This window comes from Pseudophryne corroboree, chromosome 12 (assembly GCF_028390025.1).
Source record: "Pseudophryne corroboree isolate aPseCor3 chromosome 12, aPseCor3.hap2, whole genome shotgun sequence".
NCBI classification, from domain to species: Eukaryota; Metazoa; Chordata; class Amphibia; order Anura; family Myobatrachidae; genus Pseudophryne; species Pseudophryne corroboree.
Window position 1 is genome coordinate 17318521 of NC_086455.1, and position 25891 is coordinate 17344411.

A 25891-nucleotide genomic window follows, 5' to 3' on the forward strand; every position below is an offset into this window, starting at 1 on the left:
TCCAAACACACAGCAAACTTGGTAGAAGAAGTTGCTCTAGTAATTGTATTATATTCCATTGCTATTGTTGTCATATTTGAGCCACTTGCCAAGAGAATGGGGGGTTTTGCAGGCAACCAGAAACCCCCCGTGTTTGCCTATGCCCTCTGGTCCCATACTTCTCTAACTCCTCTCCAGGAGAACCTACTGGCCACTGAGGGGGTGGACCACCCCCCAAAAAATAAAGAGTCTTTGCTTCTAACCCTTTGCGGAGACAGAATCTCTGCCCCGCACCTGAAGGAGCTTTGCCATTATAGGCAATATCACATCACAAGCACATAAAAAAAAATGTAGACCGTGATAAATATGCCCCAAAGAGAGAACCATTCCACTGACGAATGTCACTTTTTTGGTGGCATTACCCTTTAAATTCAAAAACGTGTTTTTTTTATATTGCAATTTAATGCTTTTTTTTTTTAATTAAATTTTTTTTTTTTAGGCATTTTTGAGTCTGAATTTTTCCCTAATTCCCGTATTAAAAACTGCTCCAAAGTCCATCAATGTATTAGAATACTGCAACTTCCATACATACCACCTACAAACCCCAGAAACTCTCAGTGTGACGGACAGTCTTGGCCACCTGCAATACCCAGCCTCACAGCTTATTAGCCACTCTATAATGCATCACGTGCCTCCTGCTGCTAACATAACTACACATATCTGGGACACTCCTCACACAGGCAGACACATATTTCCGAGATACTATCACGGTTGGAGCTCAGTGTTTGTGAGCGGGGGGGCTTTGCTGTCTACGGAGGGGAAATTTTCATCTTTCATAAGAAAAGCAGGAAACGGTCTCACTGGTTATTTGGAAGGGGTGGGAGGGGGGGGGTGGTGGTGGTAAAGAGTGTCTTGGGATATCAGATGCGGGAAAGAAAAAGGAAGCCATCAGGTGGTATTACACGCGGCATTGCTTAATGACCGGATGGGAAGCGTGGCACCAGCCTCCAATCAGCGACAGAGGGGATGGAATGCTGTGGAGCAGTGTGTCCGTGTCGGCTTGTGATGCACTACTAGGCACAGCTAATATAACTAGTACATAAAGCGGCACTGACGTATTTGGCCCAAATGATATTAAGCCTTAAGAAGAGATTGAGAGGCAGATGTATAAAGAGTGATAAATGACCAGCCAACCAGATTCCTAACTGACATGTCACAGGCTGTGTTTTAAAAATGACAGTTAGGAGCTGATTGGCTGGTCATTTATCACTCTTTATCCATCTTTACTTTATCCCTTGTTAAGGCTGAATACATTTGGGCCTTTGTACATTATGCCTATTTATATATTATATAAACGCTAATATTGTGGACCTGTCGTTGCTAGCACGACATGCTATCTGCATGAGTAACTAACTTTGCTCCCGGCAATGCCGGCCTTTACCCCCCCCCCCCCCCCCCTCTTTCCTCCCATCAGTTTCTCTCCCTGACTTTCCCAGTCATTCGGTCTCTTCCTGTTCCCATCTCCAGAGCCATGACTAGACATTTTGGTGCCATGTGCCTCTTATTCACACTATACCACACAGTAGCGTCCGTTACTCACACTATACCACACAGTAATAGTGCCCTTTATATACAGTACATAATACCACAACGTAGTGTCCGTTATTCACATTACACAACACAGTAGTGTCAGTTATGCACATTTCACCACACAGTAATAGTGCCCTTTATATACATTACACTGCAAAGTAGTATCCCTTATACACATTATGCCACACATTAGCAGTGCCCTTATACACATTATGCCACACATTAGCAGTGCCCTTGTACACATTATGCCACACATTAGCAGTGCCCTTATACACATTATGCCACACATTAGCAGTGCACTTGTACACATTATGCCACACATTAGCAGTGCCCTTATACACATTATGCCACACATTAGCAGTGCCCTTATACACATTATGCCACACATTAGCAGTGCACTTGTACACATTATGCCACACATTAGCAGTGCCCTTGTACACATTATGCCACACATTAGCAGTGCCCTTGTACACATTATGCCACACATTAGCAGTGCCCTTGTACACATTATGATACACAAAATGATAAACGGGCCCCTTAAGCTGCCTCAAAGCCGTAGCAGGGCGATAATGTGCCCTGAGCCGGCCCCACCCCTGATGTCATGATGTCACAAATAAGGGCCCAGTCTGCCATTGGGACCAGGAAGCAGAGCTCCAGCAAATCTGCAGGTTGCTGTTCTAGGCACTCTACAAAGCCCTAGGTGCTGTCCTCTCTGTCTTGTACCCAGTTTGGTGGCACTGCTCCTACACCCCTGCTATATGGAAAGTTGGACAGAGCCTTCAGATAGGGACAGTTGGGAGATCTGCTGCCTGTATTGTGTAAGATACACTTTAAATCTGCCTTTGTTTGAAATTCCTTGTCATGTATCAGCGTCTCTCTCTAGTAAACCTGTCTTATCATGCACTGGATGCTGGTCATCCCCCCTCTGTATACAGCCAGACACATGCTAGTAATTACATGGCAGTACATGTTCAGTGGTGGTCCTACAGTCCTGCCGTGGACTCGGATTGTGCAGCACATGCTTAAAATTCCTCTCCGCTGAGTAACAGAACAATATCCCACATCTCACCGGTCAGCAGGCAGATGGTTACACCCAGCGCACAATCTGGCTCACTTCCTCCTGAAGAGCCCGGTATGGCTTGTGGGAGACGGCACTAATATCTTGGAGGCATTTCATTAGTATAGAGCTTATCACAACAGCGACACCAGTCACCCTTGCTGAACCATCGGCGCGTGAGGTCGACTCAGAGTTAAAGGGACTTTACACCAGAATATAATTAACTCCAGGTGACAATTGCGCCGCCACAGTGTGAAAATTACAATGTGGGCTGTTACAATACTATGTGCACGTCTTGGGTTAATCAAGATCCCAGTGAAAGCAGAGGCGCCACATTCTCTCTACTTTTATTATAATGTATTTATATAGCACCATCAATTTCCGCAGCGTTGCACAGGGAATATCTGTCAGTCCCATCGACTGCCAAATGCAAGGAGACGACAGAATCACACAAATGTACTCATGTGGAAAGTGGAAACTAGATTTTGCTTTACGTTAAAAGAAATTAAAAAAAAACGTCAAGGGGCTGTAAGAGCATATTAATAGCGGCATTCCCGGGCTGTGGGGCTGCAGAACCGGGTTATCCTTGTAAAAGTATTTGAGCTTCATACAGGCTTCTACATGGGGGATATCTGGCCCTGTGCTTACAAGCAGATGTCCATCTAATCCTCCGGCACAGGTTATAGCGTAAACCACATTTATAGCGAAATTCAGAGAACACAATGACAGTATCTATATGTACGATAGTGACACCTAATATGAACAGCCCTCATGTCCTCTCATTCACATGAGACTTTAAGCTCTCACGAGCAGGGCCCTCACTACCTGACGTCTCAGGCATACCCCGTTCCCTCAACCCCACTTGTGCCGATATAGGGCCGAATTCAGGCCTGATTTCTCCTCTGCATTTTTGCAGAGGTCTGTGATCAGAAAGTTGCTGCCCATAGAGAATGAAAAAACGCCCCGTGCAAGTGTGTAAATGCATGCGAACGCCGTGAAAAAACTTCACCAGACAGCGGACATCTGCAAATCTGTTGGCAACTCACCATCGAATGATTTTTCCAGTCTGTGCGTAGCCCAGGACCTACTCCTACAGTGCGATACAAACAGGCTGATCGGGGCCGGAGCTGACGTCACACACCCGCCCTGAAAACGCTTGGGAATGCCTGCGTTTTTCATGACACTCCCAGAAAACGCCCAGTTACCACCCACAAATGGCCTCTTCCTGTCAATCAGCCTGCGTACGCCTAGCGATAAAAAAAAAAAAAAAAATGCAGGATTTTTTTTTGCTGTTTGGCATTATGCCTGCGCATCACGATCCGTACGCATGCGCAGTCATTCGATAATTGGCCGCTGTGTGAATTTGCACAACAGTGATCTGGTCTCAATTAGGCCCTTCGTTTTATGCTGCAATTTTATTTAAGCAAGTGTTACTCTGCTACGACCAACTTGTACGTATGAAATCTATACTTCACTAGCGCTGCTGGTCGTTGTACCGGTGCAGCTCATACTTGTATTTATGCCACACACCGTTATTGTTCTTCAAATTTTAATCATTTTTCACTCTTTACACTATGCACATTCTGTTGGGAGAGCAGCACTCTGCTCCGTCTCCTATGCTGCATACATACTGGGCACTTGGACCCAGTGGCTGCAGGGAGGTGGAACCTCCGACCTGACATGCCACTGCACATGTGCAGACTGCAGTCATCTTTACTGTGGAAGAGTTTCCCAGTATTGCACACACATGCAATACTTAGCTCCTGGGGTGACACCCCTATTAGCGGGTGCTATTCAGTATACCGGTTGTTGGGATCCCAGCGCACAGTATACCGGCGCCGGAATCCCAACAACCGGCAATACTGACACCTTTTCTCCCTCTAGGGGGTCCACGACCCCCCTGGAGAGAGAATAGATGAGTGTAGCGCGCCACCGTGCCTGCAAGGGGCACATTTGCGCTCGCCCGGCTGTGGGCAAGCCGACGGTCGGGATCCCGGTGCCGGTATGCTGGCCGACAGCAACTCATACTACACCCCTATTAGCTGCAATACCAGGAGTCTGATACCACTGCTCTTAACCCCTGCATTACCACTGTGTTCCTGTATTAACCCTTTGTTATGCTGGTTATTACTTGCTGGAATTTCTGCTGCCTAAAATTGCATTTCTCTCAGTTGTCCCATTTTAGGTGGTACAGCCCTAATTCAGGGGACTGTACCACCATTCTGGCAGCCAGGACTGCTGTCCTGACGGCTGGAGAGGTGTGCAAGTGGTGCCATTTTCTGAGTACAACAGGAGCTGGAGGAGAGGAGCCCAGGGGAACACAGTCATTAGAATGTACCATGGAAGTGACACCTGATTGGATGGCTGTGGCACCTGTCCAATCAGGAGCTTTGTCAGTACACCCCCACAATTGATGGCCATTTGTATTTCACCTGGTGGCTCTCCAGCTGCTGTGAAACTCCAACATCCCAGCATGTCCTGCCCCAGTTGTAGCATTCCCTTATAGCAAAACTGTGGCAGTGCATGCTGGGACTTGTAGTCTCACAGCCGCTGGAGAGTCACATGTCAGGCTAGGCCTGCTCTAGAACTTGCAAGGCAGCCTGGGAGCAAGCCTTAACGATTGGCATCCAGGGCTTTTAAAAAAAAAAAAGGAGGCTGTGTGATGGGTGAAATCCCATTTTGAGCAGCGTTTGTATTTAATTGCCAGCCATGTCATTCAGCTGGACGGCTCAATGAGAGCGCTGTGACTTCCTCACACTGTCAGTGCAATAACATGCGTCTCTATCTGGCATGGTCTTTCCAGTCTGTTATGTGACCTTCTGCCACCACAGCCCTCACCTGCAGCGCACAATAGCGTTTACTCTGGTCTACTACTACTACTACTACACATCCCCTTGTTCTGGAACACTGATCGCTCATGTTGTTGTTCTTACTTTCCCCAGCCCGTGTGCACATGAAGCCCAAACAACATGACTTATCCAGAGGTGACGTACCTCAGGAAACGCCGGCCTACATTTCACAGTAGCAGCGTAAACATAAATGAGATAACGTCAATCTAGAGAGATTTACCAGAGCTGCTGTACAACGCTAACGGCAGTATTACATCTTCTGGCCAAAACTACAGCCTTTTTTTTTTCGTCTTTGGCAGAATATATTGGATTTTTAGGCTTAACCAAATTATTCCCATCTATCCAGTTTATTGCTTTCTAGAAATAGACAGAATCAATGCCCCGTTGTCTGTTTTAGAAGCTTTAGTAAATCTAGCCCTAAGAATGAGGCACGGTGAAATCCCTCATTCGCCTACTCTACTAGGACGTCTGGTGTTGGCCCCACCCCAGAATGAATGATGTCATACCAAAGCGCGGGACCATCAGCACTAGGAAGTAGCCCTAAGGACACAGGCAGCTCTGCTGTAACACCCCTCGCTGCTGGGTTCCGCTTCAAATGCAGGTGCTGTGGGGCAGCGACTATGTGGCCCCATGGGGACCTGCACCCTGGGCGCCAGCACTTCTCTCACACCCCTAGTTACGGCCCTGTCCGGGAGAATCTCAAATTTGAAACTTATGTAAAAATCGACCAGCCTACTAGATCCCACCCGACTGCCCTGTATAGAAGCCATTCTGGGGAGATGGCTACGAGATTTGTGGTGAATTGTACCAATATGGCACCACCCTTTACCGCTAATGTAAAAAAAAAACAATTTGGTTTAGCAGTGGAGCTTGGGCTGTGATGATGTGATTGTGAGTTTTGAGGTTGCATAGTGATGTCATAAGCATCCAGAGGATTGATAGGCTGCATTCTCATGAACACGATCCAGCCAATAAGATTGCTGCTTGCACTATACGTAGGTGACAAGTGCAATTTAATAAAAATAGAATATGGAGAGTTCCACTTAACTAGCGCTATATGTGATTCATCTTAACCTTGAAAAAGACTCTAGCTAAGAGTTGAAACGTGTCGGTTTCCCACTTAAGACGCTTGTGAGGAGAGTGTATTTATCCGGGATTCAGCAGTGACAATCTGTGTGGTGGATGGGCTGATCCGGAACACCCATTACGGGACACACGCGCTGATAGGGACTGTCTAAACCACAGTTCCCTAAAATTCTGGTAATTACCTATTACCTCACTTGCCTCTCCAGGGGATTTTGTTGAATAATTGATCCCACATTTTATTGCAAATCATATTTATTCTATCAATGTTTTATGTATGTTATGTATATGTGTTACTGTAATTAAAACGGCATTACACTATACATATCTTTTTCATTCTACATGTCAACTTGTTCTGGATAACACGATGGAATGATGGAACAAAGAAGAATTCACATATAGCGCTAGTTAAGTGGAACTCTCCATATTCTATTTTTATTTGCACTTTTGGTGAGGGTAAAGGGAACCTCATAGGAGAGAATCACTGATTTTCAGCTGCTGATTTGCGCACCCAGTAGTTTCTAGAATCCATTTGTATCAAGTGCAATTTAATGACTAATAAACTCAGACATGTATTCTACCATTTTTACTGGCAATGGCTCTCAGTCAGACCCGGTCGGTCCTGCGTCCCTTGCCGCAAAGTACCGATGTTCGGTACTTTTCACGTGTGCAGAAGCCATTCTGCACATGCACGAACGGTTCCTAGGAAGCAGGACGGCATCATATTGTCAGTGATTGACCCACCTCCCGACCCCAAAATGGCATCAGTTTTTTAAAACGGAGGTGTGCCATCACCGTTTGGTGGGAGGGAAGAGGCCTGGATCTCAGTCATTGGACAGAGATTTCCTGGTCTCTTACACGGATCTGCAACAAGCGACTTGCGTGAGCCATGGGGTGCCACAAGCTACCCAATGGTGTCGCAGTACTGCGATGTAGTATCCTGGGGCGCAGGTCAGATCACTACTGCAGCACAAGGCGTCTGCTTGTGATAGACACTTCCTGCTGCATTTATATACAGAGATATCGCTGCGATAGCACCAATCACATCTGAACTAGTCCCAATATGACCAGAGTGGGGTGCTGTTCCATGCACATCCCACTAGGACAGATCATTCTGTATTGGCAGAATGCACACCAAGGATTTTTGCAGGCAATTCTTTATCGTTGCACACGTGTAACTTCAATCGTTTGTTATTTTATACCCACGATACGTGTTGGCGGTGCTTGTAACAGTCCACGTTTCTGTGCATGCATGATAAAAATATACCTTGATAAAGCTGTTGATACAGTGAAACGCGTTGGTTAAGAGAAGTTGGACACTACAGACTCCATCTTTCTATACTTGGAACAAGCCTAGAAGTCCGTATACAAGCCAAAGCGGAGATTTGACAGATATCCACTAAAAACATAGGAGACCAAGCTTCAAATAGGACTGGGTTGCTGCTCGGAACAAAGCAAAGGTCTGTCCTTAAGAAATCTGTGGACCCTTATCTGCCGGCATTGCAAATTGCCCCCAGGACTGTGGCATAAGTTCCTTGGAGTACACACACCAACTGATTGCTCAACTTCTTGTATGGTAATATACCAGACTAATTGCTGTGCTTGCCCAAACTTTTTACAAACACTTTTTTTCTTTTTATATTCGATGTACATCTATGAATTGATTTTTAAATTAATTGTTGCAACAAATTTTATTTAATAAAACCCAATTGTTTTTTCCATATCCAGTTTTTTAAGCGCTGTATATATTGCTTTTTCATGATAAAAATATAGGGCTGGATTGATCAAACTAGGTTAGAGAAAGTACGAATTGGTCAGTCTGCCATGTTACAGGTTGTGTTTGGAAAAAGGACAGAAGCCAATTGGTTAGTACATTATCTCTCTCCGAGCTCTGATAAATCCCCCCTATGGTCTGTCGAGCGTTCGGAAAATCGTTCAACATCCCAATTTCCGTAGGGATCAATGATCGCTCATTTTAAAAGCATAAGCTGCAGTAACCGCAAAATTCCCTGTATGCACCACGGGCATCAAATCAAGCACTCCATGCTTCATCTGCACCACACTGAATGTGGGTGAATTATGACACTTCATTTGCAAATGGATGAGGATTTGCAGTGAAATAATGGCCATTGCTGATTACACGTCTTCATAGTCCTGACTTGTACTATTCTGTACCTTATTTGTAATGTCACTTCCTGCGGAGTTTATGGTCTATGTATATAGCAGGGACGAGAACGGTCAATGAACATGTTTGATGCATTAATAAGACATGAGATTTCATGGTGCAAATAAAAGTTCTGTTCCTGAACTTGAAATGCCTGGAAAGTTGTAGGACAGATGTGGCCTGTGTTCTGTCTCGTGGAGCAGACAGGTCCAGTATCAGCCAAGTGACCGATAACTGACCGCGGCTCGTTTTATACATCTGCGCTCTCAAAGGAGTATAATAATTACAGATTTATCTAGAAGACCTTTTATACACTAAAATATAGATATACCACAAAATATATACTGAAGGGTAACTTTCACACACACTGGGACAGATGTATTAAGCCTGGAGAAGTGATAAAGCAGTGATAAGTGCAAAGTGATAACGCACCAGCCAATCATTAAGGGTTTGAAAAATGACAGTTAAGTGCTGATTGGTTGGTGCGTCATCAGCTTCCACGCATCACTTTTCTAGGCTTAATACATCTGCCCCATTATCTTCTATCTATACATCTTATAAATGAGACTGTCTGTTTGTCTGATTGCGGTAAACTCTGAAACCACTGAACCAATCGCAATGTGGTTTTCAGTGTTAAGGTCATTTTCTCAGGCAGGTTTTCGGCTAAGAATCATCACGATTGGTCATCAGGGATCTGTGGGCAGAGCTCTGCAGGGAGGGGTCCCAGGCACTGCTCTCACCCAATCAGCAGTGATAGGTGTACACGCCTCAATAGCAACCAGTCAGTCATCAGGGAGCTGTGTGCAGGGATCCACGGGGAGGGGTCCCAGGCACTGCTCTTGGCAAGTCGGAAACGACAGGCATATGCGCCTCAATAGCGACCCCACTCTATATATTATATAAAACTGAGAACCCCAGGTAACCGATTTCCATTAACACTGGCTTTCACATGGGTGGTACTGCAGCTAGTTTTTTTTTTTAATACAACCTAGATAAGCGAAAAACTGAAATGTCAGACGTGATGATACAGATAGGTAGGGCGTAACTACCATAGGTGCAGAGGTAGGCCTGTGTCCCTCGTCTGCCCATGTTTCTGTGTTGATTTTGTTCTATGGGGCCCAAAACTGTCCAGTTATGCCCCACCTACTTATGACACAAATAGCATCAAGTCACGCCCATTTTTTTTATTTTTATTTTTGCAACTGTCCCCAATTTTTTAGAGACAATCCCATGATTTAAACATTTGTCTGTACAATTCCTGATTTTCCAACATTAACTAACAGCACATTACAATTTGTTTTATTTTTTTCTATAATTGCAGTTCTGACTCTGCTGTTATTCCATTGGTTTTATAATGTAGTAATTACTAGCTGAGGTACCCGGCGTTGCCCGGGTTTAAATCCTCAAGTTATTAAGTTATGTCTTCTGGGATCCAAAATTACCACTCTGTGAAATTTTCATCCAGTGAAAGTCCCAGAACAGGCTCCCTGCCTGGTGAACACTTAACGGGAGGCCCGTCCGGGACCCTAGCCCCTTGAAAACTGGACAGGATCCAACTGGACCACCTCGCGTTGTTTTCGTACTAATCCGTGCAGGGGTGTCTGAGTACATAACCGGATAAACAGACAGACTAATGAATTTTATATATATTAGATTAAGGATGACTATACCTATTCATCAGACAGAAAAAAAGCCATATATCCGACATAGGGGGTCATCTTCACTGACATGCGGGGGGACGCCCAGCACAGTGCTAGTCAGCCCCGCATGTCAGTGCCGCCGTTCAGTCCCCTCCCGACCAGCGACCACCTCTGTCAGAGGCGATCGCTAGGCAGCGATGACAGCCATGCGCCGGCGCACTGAGGCACCGGCACATGCACGGTTCCAACCCGATCGCTGCGCTGCGACAAACTGCAGCGAGCGATCGGGTCGGAATGACCCCCATAGTCAATTGAGAAAGGGCTTTTCTCATCTTCACTCAATTCATCAAGAAGTTAATACCCAAAAAAATCAGAGAACACCTCAAGATATTGCCTTGGATTACAGTTTGACACTATGAAGTACCAGAAGGTGTAAAGTGAATTAGAATGGAACAGGACTAAAAGTTACCAATGAATATGAGCTCAGATTGAACATGTGAAAGGACTTTCAATGATTAGGACTGTCAGCAGACAAAGTAGATATATAATCCGGGGTCAGGACTGGCGGCAGACAAAAGCAGAGTTCAGGGCAGGAGAGAACAAAAAGGAGATACAACACACATAAAAGGTCCGTCTTCCATGAAAAGAGGAACTATCACCTGCACAGGTGTAAAGGACCAGCTGCTGTATAAACCCACAGAAGCCAATGAACCGAGGTCTGTAATCCATGCCTAACAAGTGTTTATCTGCCAGGGCAGAAAGGAACGCTGCCTGAACTTCTGGAATGACCAACCCAGAAGCTGGAAGAGCTGTGATGTCAGCAGACAGGACGCTAGCGCCTCCTTCTTAGTTCTGCCCCTGTGAGAGCTGCACAAGAGGACTGAATTTCTGTAAAAATACACAAAGTAAACAAGCGTTGTTACAGGATGGTCAGAATTGCCTCTATGGCCTCTCCGTAAGATATTTTGTGGAATGCAGACTGGTAATGGAAACTTTCTGCATGTTTATATCATCAGAACATTGGCTTTATATCATGTCATTTTTAGAATATGTCATGAGCTCATAGTGCAACGTTCCAGAGTGCCAGGGTTCAAGCGCTTTATAGCTGGTACAATCAGCCATCCTCTCAGGATTCATCAGTAAGTAATTACATGGTGATATAGCTCTGTAGTTGTGTCAATGGCAACATAGGTGCTTGCCTAAGGCCCAACTTGTGACTAAGGGGGATATTTAGCAAACCTTGGGCCTGAATCAGATGCGGTCGCAACTGAGCTATTATCGGTAGACTGCGCATGCCATGCGGCCGCAGGGAGGAATCAGTCAGAGTGATTGACAGGAAGAGGCCGTTTTGTGGGCGTTAAGGGGGTGTGCCTGCAAAAATGCAGGCTTGTCGTGACCGTTTTTGGGGTGCGTGTCTCAGCGTGCGTCTATGCTCTCATACGCATAAAACATGGCGCCACCGTCGGAGCTCTAGTGGCCATTCTACGTGGTCATGGAGGCACTGAGGAAATTGATGTCCTTGCATCTGAACCAGGGTTGCGATGGAGTACACAGTTGCTGAGCATGTTGCGATGGCTTCAGTTGGTGTCTACGTTGACTTGTGGGCAGCAGCTATACTTCTGTTGGCTCCCAGTTCCATCACTGAAACGATGCTGCTGCATTGGCATTGCAAGCACATCTGAATCAGTCCCCTTCTAAAGAGGAAAAGTGGAGGCAACCAATCAACTTCTAGCGATCATTTATCTAGTACATTTTATAAAATGTTAGCTAGAATGTGATTGGTTGCTATGGGCAACACCTCAATTGTCCTCTCCCATCTCTGCAGTCAACAACAAAACCAATGGCATACTCAAACTGTTGCCGATGCCCCAAAGATTCCTCTGCAAGTGCTGGACTTCTGGAAATTTGCCGTATACATGAAGGATCCTGGAGAGGATACAATGCTCTCCACCAAATCTCTCTTCTGAAAAGACAACTGGACAATGCATTTGTGTGTCCACCAACGGGCTATGTGGATTCCAGGAGCCTCTGGCAAAATTGTCTGGCAATAGAGTTTATCCAGCTTAGATAGCATGGGGTCTGTGTGGTGGTTTATGGGAAAAGGTTGGTATAAGTATAGGCAGATGCACCAAAGAGCTTAGAGGCAGGGGCACCTAACATCACTGCCATGCCTACAGCCCTATCTGGTCTTATTCTGTCTCTGACTATGGGGCTAATTTAAACCCGATTCGGTTGCAAATGACCCCGATAGTCGGGTCTTTGGAGGCATCCAACGGATCAGAGAACCTGGCAGTGGGGGGGGCTTTTTACACAAGACACCTCCTACGGCATTTGCATAATTTTGCCCAGCTGCCACAGGGCAACATTTCCTCCAGTTGTGCATCAGGCTCTCTGCCCAGTCGTAGATCTATGCTGTGTTTAGCAGACCCTGCCTCTACCTTTGTATAACAGTCAGGATGTGACCGGCTAGTATTCAGCTGTGTTGCACATGGATGTCGGAAGTGCACTCACATCACAGCATAAAATGTGCATGTAGCCTCACTGCCCAGCCCAAATCTTTTGATTATACTAGTAGGCGAACACCAGATGTGCATTCTGCAAAAGTCACATCAGAATCCCACCTCATCTGACTTTGGGACCCCTGATTTCCTGCAAAAATTATTTTGCGGAGTGGAAATACCCCTGCTTCCCTAAATATGCATCCCCTTCAACCCTTTAATTCATTTTGGTCTCTCTCTGCTAGTAACAATATAGTTTTTGCACCATTCCACACACCTAGGTGCATCAGTGCCCCTACTCTATACTGTGCACTAATTTATGTGGTACATAGATTACACCCCTTTCAGACATAAGCCAAAACCCCATTCTTTTTTTTTTTGCCGTGCACACTTATCGACCCGCGTCTGGCTTATGTCTGAATGGTCTGACCCATATTGAGTCCCGGATCCACCATCCTGCAACTGACCAGGATTATTCGTGGGACTTGCAACCTAGTCTGAAAGGCATGACCCAGACTCTTGTCTGAAAGGTATGATCCAGGTGATGTCTAACAGAAATTCACTGGCAGGGGCGTTTAAACAAAGGAGGTGGCCCGTGTGCCCCCTCCTCTGTACGTCGCAGTAAACTCCAGTTTCGTGTTGGAGTCTACTGTACATGCACAGGTCTCCGGAAACATATCGCTCGCTATGTTCCAGAGACCAAATTCACTACTGTACTGCGCATGCGCAGCAGCCAATTTGGCAGCTATTTTCTAATAATAATATCCGCTTGTTACCATATGATGATAACTGAGACCTACGTCCTATACCTATAGATACATTCCTCTATCTACAGCAGACGTCAGTTAGACTATGAAAGCCATCTGTGGACGCTCCGCAAATCTGCCTTACCCCATCAGTAATCTGGACTTCACAGTCCCTCATATCTGAAATTGGCAGCCGATGTCTTGAACATGTTGTCACTCCAGATTTCCACACGTCTACGCGATGCCGCAACAGGACATGAGAGTCTGCAGCGACTGGGCTTTGTAGCTATAATTAGTAGAGGACATTATGCGCTGACTAATCCGGTGACTATCTGATTGCCCTTACTGTGGTTAAGAATATATAAATTTTTCCCTTGTAAAGATGCGGCTGGCAATATATATATATATATATATATATATATATATATTATATATTATATATTTATTGCATCAAATACAATATGTATTGGCTGTGTTTGGAAAATAACGGTTACTGTAGGAGCTGATTGGTTGGTACTTTATCTCTCTCTGTGGTTTGATACATCCCCCCGTCTTAAAGCCACTTTGACGCTCATACACAAGATAACAATGTAAGCCAGTGAACCTGTACACACATTTACTATCCAGTGTCTGCTTCGCTTTGTATCAGTTTAATGAGTGTTCACTGGGATTAGCACTTGGAAAAATCTAACAGAGTTTTCTGGCAGCCATCTTGTACGTATACCCTGGGGACCTTCGAAATGCGTCAAAAATGCATTTCTTGCACATTGCTAAAGGACCGAGCAGAAGGCTCTGTTCTTTTCTAATGATAGCAATTTAGCCCAAAGGGTTAAAAATGCCCCTATTTCAATTTTGTCTGATATTTGTTGTCTTGCTTTAATTCCAAGTTACTATTACATTTATTTCGTACATGAAGCCGACTGTCCCTGATACACATGAAAGCCAGTTACTGAACGTCCTCTCTGGCTTCCTCTGCTGCTGCGGGCTGATATCAGTAGCGGTGGTGGGTGACAGCCTTTGAAGACGCAGCCTCTGGTGTCCTTGCATGACGTCACAGAAACCTCTCGCACTTCATTGCTAAACCCTTGCGTAATCTTTAGTGACTCAATGTCACACTTTTGCATTCAATAAAATAGATCCCAAACTTTTTTTTCTCAGAGATCCTATTCAGCATGTCAGAGGGGTTATGGGAAAACATTTAAAGCTGCCCTTCATGCATAAAGTGCTTATGGGAAACTGGGTTCATGTTTTTCCAAAGTCAGTTTAATTTGATGAGAACATGAAGTGCTTGAGCAAGATGCCAGCGTACAATCCGTCAGCGTAATATAGCCGCGTAACGCAGATGCGACTGCGCTGGCAGGGGTCGTCTGAAAATATGCTAATTGCTCAGCTGCCATTGTGTGCACAGAGACGTCCACTGCCGGGGTCTCACATGAGCGGCTCACGTACATAAGCGGGAACATTGAACGCACATCGGTCACTTCATCGGACAGTACGTACCCCATAACTACTATTCCCAGAGTACTTACACTCAATTTCCCCTGTTCTTCCATTGTGTCCCAAGTGTGTACATCCAATTCTCCCCATGCAATCCTCACATGGTTATCCTACTGCATTGGTGTTATCGAACCATTTTTTTTTTTACTATGGGTCATCGGGCAGGAGTGGCCAACCTGTGGCTTCCCCAGCTATTGTGAAACTACACATCCCAGCATGCCCTGCCACAGTTTTAGCATTCCCTTATAGCAAAACTGTGTGCAGGGCATGCTGGGATGTGTAGTTTCACAGCAGCCAGGGAGCCACAAATTGACCAGACCCGAGTCATCCAGTCCCTTCTCTTTTGCTCAGTGTAATCTAATGCAGCAGTCACAGCCCAAGGCCCAAGTTTAATGAAGATGGTTCCGTCACATCACACACAGCTCAGGAAACGCGTCGGGCACAGGACCCAGACTGATAAACACAACCTGTAACTCCTCCACTCTTGTCCGGCTGCTAACAAAAGCCGCTGTCACAATTACTTTGATGTTGTGCAGATGCCGCACAGATTAATTGCTACAGATAATATAAAGAAACAACACGCAGGATACTACGGGGCTTACTTATCAAAGGCTGATGGTGGAAACGGGTGTTTTCACTGGCAAAATGATTGGTCTTCGATTCTCTCAATACACTTATGGGGTTAGCGTTGACGCCGTTTATCCCTGGCTTTTGCACAGGGAAAGCATTTATCAAGCACAGGGCCAAAGCTTCAGACAGTGCAATGCGTGATATTTTTAAGTCAGGTATTTTTCATTAACATCAAAACAGAAAAAACAAAAAACAAAACCCTTCAAATTAACAATTGCAAAATCATGTTCGTGCGCTTCTTGTGTTGCTTCCAATATTTAACCAGATTGCATAGTAAAAAGGCATAAGTATATATCAAGTAAATAAACCAAGAAGTAGTACAACAATCTGTAGATACAGAATAGTAAAGGTTGTAGTCTATGACACCCAGCGGTTATACAAAACAAATATTGTGGCATCAGTAAATTAAAAAGACATACCAATCCTGTTTATCAGAATATTAGAAATCAAGTTACATGCATAGATGCCCGGGGGGTGGGGATTTGGCATGAGCCATCCAGATGCAGGCTATACACACTCTGGTCAATATTAGAGTGTTATTAACATATAAACGATAATGAGACAGGAGGGATTCCTGTAAATAAAGACCAGAACACCAATGGAATCTGTATACCTGTGACACACACAGAATCAGAAGGTATACACACGCGGGCACTGCCAGAGCAAATGCCAGAACCTAGCAGCTGGAGCAGAACATTTTGGACAATTATCAGAAGCCGAGCCTCCAAATTTAGATAATCCAGAAGGGGTCCAATAGACCCTAGGGAGGATACACAGCTGTATCTGCTGGAATCTAGCACTCGCCGTGGCCCCACGTGGTGAGGCCAGGATATGGTCCCAGTCTTCATCAGCAATTGTACCCAGATCTTGTACCCACTTAGCACGGAGGGCACTCAGGGCAACCGACCCACAGGAGGAGAGGAGGGAGGAGTAGAGAACATATACCCTTCCACGTGAAGGCAACGTACGGATTATTATATGAACAGGGGTTTCAGAGAATTGTGGAGCAGAGCCCCACCACTGCGCCGTCAGTGCATGATGGAGTTGTATATGCCGAAAAAAATAATGTCTAGGGATGGCATATGTAGAAGATAAGTAATCAAAAGTATCTAGAACCTCATCCTGATAAAGTTGTCCCAGGGCAGACACCCCAAAATAGGTCCAGCCAGTGCTGCCCTTTAAATCAGAAGTTTCATGGAAAGATATGTTGGTCCACAATGGGGAACAGGGGTCTATTGTGGAATCTCCCAACAATTTCTCAGTTGCTGGCCATACTCTACGAGCCTGTTGTAACAGTGAGGGAAGAGTGGTCAGTGAAGTACGTGCTAATAGAAACTGCAACGGAGAAAATATGAGGCCGGCTTATCCAAAAGAGCCACTGGGAGGTTCCCATAATCCTCCAGGGTAACCCACTCACTGAGTTGTACCAACTGGGCAGCTAAATAATATAGACGTATATCCGGTAATGCCAGGCCACCCTCTGCCCTGGGTCTGCAAAGTGTTTTATATGCAATATGTGCCCGTCGAGCTCCCCAAATAAAGGAGGCAATATATATCGGGATATCAACAAAAATTGGGAGGCAGGGATAAAAACTGGTGCATTCTGTAGTATATATAGAAATTTGGGTTGGACGATCATTTTGACAATATTCACACGACCCGTAACAGATAGAGGGAGTTTCTGCCAAGTTTGTGTCTTTATGCGTAAATTATAAATCTGGGGGGGTCAAATTCAATGCGATAAAATCCTTAGGAGAATGAGAAATTTGAATACAGAGATATTTAAACTGGGCACACCATTTAAGGGGAAGGTCGTAGGAGAGGGGTGGTAATGTAGAGAGAAGTAACGGAAACACCACTGATTTTTCCCAATTAACGCAAAGGCCAAGAAAGAGCCAAACTCTTGTACCAATTCAAGAAGGGCATGCAATGAATGGGATATATTCTTCAAAAACAATATCATGTCGTCCGCGTATAAGCCAATTTACTCCTTCTGACCCACAATATGAAGCCCTTTTATTGTTGCGGTGGCCCTAACAGTGCAAGCCAAGGGCTCTATTGCGAGAGCAAAAAGTAATGGGGACAGAGGGCACCCCTGTCGAGTTCCCCTGCCCAACAGAAGGGACTCAGTGGTGAAGCCGTTGACAATAACCCTCGCAGCTGGACAGGAATACAAGAACTTGATCCAGGACAAAAAAAATTGGGCCTATTCCAAATCTTACAAGAACCTCCCAAAAGATACACCCATTTTACAGAATTAAAGGCGCGGACAGCATCCAGGGAAACAACTATCGCACCATCCAACTCATCACCCGCCAACTGCATATATGTAAATAATCGTCTGAGATTAACAGTAGTAGATTTACCCGGCATAAAGTCAGTTTGATCAAAATGGACCAGCTCCAGCACCACAGTATTAAGTCGGAGCGCTAAAAGTTTGGCAAGAATGTTAATGTCCGTTGACAGCAAGGAAATAGGACGGTACGAGTCTAAGGAAAGGGGATCTTTACCCGTCTTCGGTATCAACACCACCAACACCTCACCCATGGATAGGGGGAGAGTACCACCCTGCAACAAAGATTCAAAAATCAGCAAAAGTTTGGGGGCAAAAAAATCCAGATGTGTTTTATACAGTTCAATAGGGAGACCATCTACCCCCGGGGCCTTATTGCTGGGAAAGTACCTAATGTCATTTTCAACCTCTTCCAATGTGATGGGCACTTCCAAAAGTTGCTGTGAATCGGGACTCAGGGAAGTTCAAGGAACCTCTATCGTGTTCAAATAACTAGATAATGCTGAATGTGTGTACCGCACCCTGGACCTCTAAACCTCTAGAAAGTGTGCATAAAAACTAGAAGCTATAGAAAGGGTATCCGTACAAATAACGCCAGCTGTATTCCTTATACTATGCACAGTGGTGGGGGTCAGCTCCTGTCTAGCCAAATAGGCCATGAATTTTCCCGACCGATCTCCCTGAATATAGAAATCATGGGAGCGAAACAAACATCTGTTTGATTTATCAAGAAGTAGATCCATCCACTGTTTGTGAACAATCAGCCCTTCCACCCGATCTGCTGGCAGGCCACTGCGCAAATAAATCTCCTCAAGTTCACCACTCCTCTCCAGCTCCTCCTCAGACTTCCTATTAAATATCTTCAATTGGGCGACTCTGGAAATCAACGAACCATGCAGGAAAGCCTTATAGGCATCCCACACCAATGGGGCATTATTGCAGATAGGGTTATTAGTAAAGAACTCCTCCCAGAGCACAATTAATTCAGAGGCTGCACCCATCTGCGTCAACCATAAAGAGTTGAACTTCCAAAAGGATGCTCCTCTAGGTATTTCAAAGCCCAGAGACAGAAATATAGGGTAGGGGAGTGACAGATATCCCACGGGGCAAATATCTCCCTGTGGATACACAGCACAGGGAAGTAATGAGCAAGTAAGGAGTGCCATATCTATACAGGAGAATACGCCATGCGAACTTGAAAAACAGGAGTAACAGCTGACAGAGGGATTTCGCAAACACCAGATATCCACAAGTCCAAGCTCGGAGATTAGGCATACAAAGGCAATGGGTCCGGCTAGAAACACGTCATCCCAACGGGTCAATTTGGACCTTAGTACATACAAAATTAAATTTTGTATGAATCAGCAGCGATACTCTCCTCGAGTTAGAATGGAAGGTGGAGTGAAATGTCCACCCCACCCAAGGCTTCCTGAGTGAAAGAACTCAACCGCCAATAAAATGCGTCTCCATACGGCAACCCAAACCTGGTTTTTGGGTCCTAATATATTTTAAAACTAGGGAACGCTTGACCCCATCATTAAGGCCTCTAACGTTCCAGGAGAGATCATTTGCCATGGTGACGCATAGCACTGGAGTAAATGCTAAGCCAGCATTGCCCCAGCATGGCACCAGCCACCCTCTACACAGAAAGAGGACATACTTAAAACAGCACGTATAATACAAAACAGCACAAGAAAAGGACCTATGAAAAAAAAAAACCAGAGGTAAGAAAAAACAACAAAACCCAACCACCCCTACCCCGCATACCAACCCAAAGCTTCTGTTTAACCTGTGTAAACTGCGAACGGGACTTCTGGACCTCAGCCGAAAAATCCTGAAACACGGCCACCCTCTGACCTTCATGTTCCAGCGGGACTTTAATCCTAGCAAGACGTTGTATAGTATCTCTGTCATTGCAATGCAGGATCTTAGCGATGAAAGTTCTCGGCTGTGCACCCGGAGGAAGGGGGCGGGTGAGAACTCTGTGGGCCCGCTCAACAGCAAACTGTGGGGTAAATTAATCCTTGCTGAATGTGGATAACAACCAGGTTTCCAGAAATTGTTCCGGCAGGGAACCCTCTGCCTTTTCGGGGAGGCCTACAAAGCCAAAATTGTTCCGCCTGAGGCATCCCTCTATATCCGTCAATTTAAGTTTACACGCAGACATCTGTGATTCCAGCGAAGTAAGTCGAGCAGGAACAGGCGTATAGGAGTCTTCCATTGTAGAAATACGGTTCTCCGTCTACCCAACCCTGTTCCTGAGATTTTGCATAACTTGGCGTATGAATGAAATATCAACATGCATCTCCACCACTTTATCAGTGTGACGCCGTAATGGCTTGCAAAAGTTGAGCCATAGTAACTTCAGCAGCTTCCGCCATGTTGGGAGAAGGGGGAGAGGAGGCAGCTTGAGACGGAGATGAAGATGCAGAGGAAACAGGAGTCCGTTCTACACGGGCAGCAGTGGCAGAAGTTCCGGAGGCAACGGAGTCGGTCGCCGCCGGGATCCAGCTCTGAAAAGGGCACCTGGCCCGGCCCAGACGTCTCCATTGCCTCTGCTGAGCTCCAGCCTCCGTGCGCAGCGGGAGAGCGTTCCGTTCAGCGCTGCCGTGCATAGCAGTGCGGCGCACGCCATACTTTCAGCAGGGGCAGGAGGGGTTTGCCGGCAGTGTGTCAGGCAATGCTCCCGCCTCCTCACAGCCCTGCTCACTCGTCTCCCGCCAGCTCTCTCCCCACCCCCGGCTCAGAGGGTCAGCTTGAAGACGGGAATGGTGAGCTGCTGCCAGAAGATGCCTCTTCTATTGGTGAGGAGCAGCAGCGGTGGCTGTAGTGTTAGGGACATGTGCTGTGTGTGTGTATATACATAGGGTTGTGTGTGTGTGTCCTATATGGAGCTGTGTGTGTGTACAGTATATACAGGGGCTGTATGTGTGTCTATATGGGACTGTGTGTGTATATACATAGGGTTATGTGTGTCCTATATGGAGCTATGTGCATGTATGGGGCTGTGTGTGTATATACATGGGGTTATGTGTGTCCTATATGGAGCTTTGTGAATGTATATACAGGAGGCTGTATGTGTATATATACATGGGGTTGTGTGTGTCTATATGGGTCTTTGTGTGTATATATGGGGCTTTGTGTGTATATATGAGGTATTTGGGGCTGTGTGTGTGTGTGTCTATATGGGTCTGTGTGTGTATATACATGGGGTAGTGTATGTGTATATATGGGGCTCTGGGGGGGGGGGTGTATATGTGTGTGTGTGTATATATATATATATATATATATATATATATATATGGGGCTGTGTGATATATGGGTCTGTGTATGTGTATATATATATATATATATATATATATATATATATATATATATAGATATATGGGTCTGTGTGTGTATGCGTGTGTGTATATGTGTGTATATATATATATATATATATATATATATGTACGTACGTACGTACGTACGTACGTACGTACGTACGTACGTACGTATGAGACTGTTTGTGTGTGTATATGTATGGGGCTGTGTCGATAGACTATCTATATACTGTATATAGGGCTGTGTGTTATACTATGGTGCTATGTGCATGAGCGTATTTGGGCAGTGTGCATATATGGGGCTGTGTGTGCGTATGTATGTATATGGGGCTGTGTGTGTGCGTATGTATGTAAATGGGGCTGTGTGTGTATATGTGGCTCTCTGCATATGTGGCTGTCTTTGTATGTGGCTTTGCATGTGTATATGTGTCTCTTTGTGTGGCTGTGTGTGTGCACATATGAGGCTGTATGAGTGGGGGGGGGGCACACCATTGTCTAATTCGCCTCCGGGCGTCTGGTTTAAACTTACGCCCCTGAAGGGCAGACTGTGCTAGACGGGCCGCAGCAGAGGTGTGGCGTTGCCGGACCATCAGGCTTCCACAGTAGAGCCAGATAAAGGAAGGTTATGTTATAAATCTCCCAACTGGTAGGAATAGGAGGCACAGGTATGACAGTGCCGCTCAAGAAATGTGCAATGAAAATCCAGGAAGCATGCCCACTGCAAGGAGGGAGACCGGCTCACAGGAAGGATGCAGCGGCGGTCCCCGCGGTCCCTCCTCCAGGTATCCACAGGGCGAGACAGGGCGACCGGGAGGCGAGGGCAGGGCTGAAACAGATGGCTCCAGCGATCCCCAAGATGGCACTGGTCACAGTTGGGCGCACCCGGCCGGAGCAGCATGGAACACTCAGGGGCACTTCACACAGGGGAGAGGCACAGGATCGTCCTCAAACCCAGCACAGGACAGGCAGTGACCTTTTAGATACCCTTGCAGGGCAATCTGGGCTCTTGTACACTGCAGCAGGAGGAATTGCAGGCGTATTAGGCTGGGGAGCTAGGAAATCACGTCCTACGCCATGTCCAGTTAGGCCACGCCCCCGCAATGCATGATTTAGTATAGCCGTCACAGGATGGCGTTAATCGGAAGCACTGATAAGCCGCAATTAAATTACATTAATATTTATTCATGTTATGGCTCTTTAAAATGAACTTACTCTTGTCCTGCCCCAAGCAAATAAAACATTTATAGTTACATATCTGCACTATCCCCCACAATAGCAGTGGAAATTAAGCTTTCCACACATGCACCCACGCCCCACGCATTTCACCAGAACTGAGTGCAGGACTCCTTAGCAAAACGCCTGCCTCATAAGTCATAGCTATGGATAACTTTGGCCACGGCAGATGAGTTTAATGCAAATAAAATATTGTTAAAAGGAACATCTAAAAGCACGGGGAATAATAATAACTAGCTGACGTGCCCAGTTTCAACCGGGCAAATGTTTGCTAGCCGAAACATTTGACCCCTTTTTACACCCTTAGGAGTCGAATTGGAAAAATCCCTGCTTGGTGGGAGGCTGCAGATAACCGTCACAGTTTCCAGACCACCAAGCAGGTCACATGTTCCAGGTCACCAAGCAGGTCACATGTTCCAGGTCACCAAGCAGGTGCACATGGAAAGTTCACCAACTGTCACATTTTCTAGAGCACAATGGTGATGCACTGTAAATGGCAGAGGATGTTCTGTCACATAACTCCAAAACCGAGCAATACCAATATTTTCCTGCAAATCTACCCATACTTTCTTAGTGGATGACTGCAGAAATGTCCCCAATTGGTTAAATAACAGTGAAATATATTATTTGGTACAGAAAGTAATAAAATGGGTGCTGTACTATTATTAGAAAGGTGTCACAAAGTGTCCCCAGCACCATACATGGGGGATTGACAGTACACATTACAAAATAAAAAAAAGACATTTGCAATATAGAGTTATAGGCAGCACAATTCCCAAAGCATACAGCAACCATTCCGCATGAGGCGTGACAGGAACAAACGAGGAGATCAGATATGAGGAACAGGGTAGAGGGCCCTGCCTGTGAGGGCTGCTATTCTAGAGGGAGGGAGTGATGAGAGACGATGGGCGCTAAAGGCACTTAGGGACAGATGTATTAAGCAGTGATAAGTGGAAGGTGATAACACACCAGCCAATCAATTTACATATTGGAGCTGATTGGCTGCTGTGTTATCACCTTGCACTTATCACTGCTTTATCACTTCTCTAGGCTTAATACATCTAGAGCTTAGCGGACTGGGCAGTTAGAGGAGGTAGAAAGAGTGGGATGAAGCTGTGATATGGTAAGGTGCAGTAGGTAACAGCAGATAGGGAAAAATGTTCAGATAGAGAGACTGGATAACAGGGATGAGAGGAAGATTGGGCAGAATGGAGTGACATAATCAGTGTAGTGCGGGCAGAGGTACTATATGTGGCGGTACGGAGTAATAACGTGGTGACACAGAATAATACCCCTTTTCCACTAACGAGCACGGGTCGCAGCCGGGAGCCTGACACGGGAGCTGCCCCCTGCTGCGACCCGTGCTCGGTCCCTTTTCCATTAGCAGTCACAACCCGGCAAATGCCGGGTTGGTGACGCTTCTAGTGACACGGCAGGGGCGGCGCAGGGAGATCACATGATCTCCCAGCGCCGCCTTCCCTATGCACTGTGAACGGGAGCCGTGTCACCTCGACACGGCTCCCGTTCACACTAGACAGCTAGCCGGGTTGAACACGTGTTCAACCCGGCTAGCTACCAGGGTAGGATTCCCGGATCACTTGATCCGGGTTTACCCTTTTCCACTAGCAAAAAACATGGGTAAATGCGCGCCCCCGTGCATTTACCCGTGTTTTTTGAGCTAGTGGAAAAGGGGGTACTAACAGAATGGACACCCAGAGAAAATTACGAGAGAGAGAGAGAGAGAGAGAGAGAGAGAGAGAGAGAGAGAGAGAGAGAGAGAGAGAGAGAGAGAGAGAGAGAGAGAGAGAGAGAGAGAGAGAGAGAGAGAGAGAGAGAGAGAATATTATATATATATATATATATATACACACATACATACACACACGCACACATATATATACACACACACACATATATACACACACACACATATATATATATATATATATATATATATATATATATATATACACACACACACACATATATATATATATATATATATATATATATATATATATATATATATATATATATATATATATATATATATATATATACACACACACACACACACACACACACACACACATATAAGTGCTTTATGGTCTGATGTTCCCCATCAGTCACACAATTTATTTATTTATTTTACTCTGGGCAACAATATTACGAGGTTACTTACACAAAGCCATGTATACTGTACATGCATCATATTTTTATACCTACCTCAGAAGACTAGTGATCGCCCGTGGCTCGGTGTCCCAAGGCTGCAGACAACGCTACCACCCTTGTTGGCGATTGGTCGGAACACAGTGGAAAGCGACACAGCAGTTCTAACCACCTCTATACATCCCAGCAATAAACATGTGTTCACTATATATTATGGGGTCTACTTACTAAGCCTTGGAGAGAGCTAAAGTGCACAGAGATAAAGTACCAGCCAATCAGCTACTACTTGCTATGTTACAGGCTGTGTTTGAAAAATGACAGTTTGGAGCTGATTGGCTGGTACTTTATCTCTGTCTCCAAGACTTAGTAAATAGACCCCTATGTCTCTTCTTACTTTTGTTTTCACTAAAACCGTCCGGGAGTCTATTCCAAGTCTCTACTATACTTTCTCTAACCACACTTCCGTAATGCTGTTCCTGCAAATTACCACGTTCCATTGTCAGCATCTAATCCCTCATTACCACACATTTCCGAAAGATAATTGTGTTCTTAGCAGTGTCATGTTTTCAATTTCAGTAAATACGATTTTAATTACACACATTCCTATATGCCCAAACCATATTCTAATCTAAACAAATGGAAAAATAATAGATAACACAGGTCATCATAACTGTTCCCCTGGAACCGCTGAAGGTCAGGTATGTACCCAGAATCCTTTGCTTGGAATTTTGGTTCAGAGACAGACACCCACAGCCCCATATTACCTGCATCGAAGCAGGTTGCAAAATCATCTGTACTTACATTTCTGCTGGTCGTCTCCTGCGTAGAAGACGTTCGGTTCTGATCCTTGGGAAGTACGGTCCGTAAGGGGAGACCTCCCCCAGGAGGGCTGAAGATAACGGAAAGACCTGTGAACTAGCTGGATGTAATCCGTCTGGATGAGGCAGGGATACGGGACACAAGTTTGGAGTCCAGTTCTGGAATAACAAGGAAAGAGAGGCTGTACGATATCTGGGGCTGGGAGGAGGGGTGCAGGAAAAGTGTTGGAACTGAGAATTTACAGGAAGTTTGAGAGTTAGACAGGAAGCTCTACAAAGGATGCAATTTGGCAAGACTTATATATGTGTTTCAGGCAGAGAT

General features: G+C 45.5%; 1 protein-coding gene across 2 annotated transcripts in view; it reads right to left on the reverse strand.

The window, feature by feature from the left end:
- Positions 1 to 25808, reverse strand: part of PEAR1 (platelet endothelial aggregation receptor 1) — a 127223-nt gene extending 101415 nt beyond the window's left edge. For both annotated transcript variants that reach the window (XM_063947116.1, XM_063947115.1), the window contains exon 1: positions 25553 to 25808. The gene's annotated coding sequence lies outside the window, so the exon portion shown is untranslated. The remainder of the gene's footprint in view (positions 1 to 25552) is intronic.
- Positions 25809 to 25891: the final 83 nt, after the last annotated feature.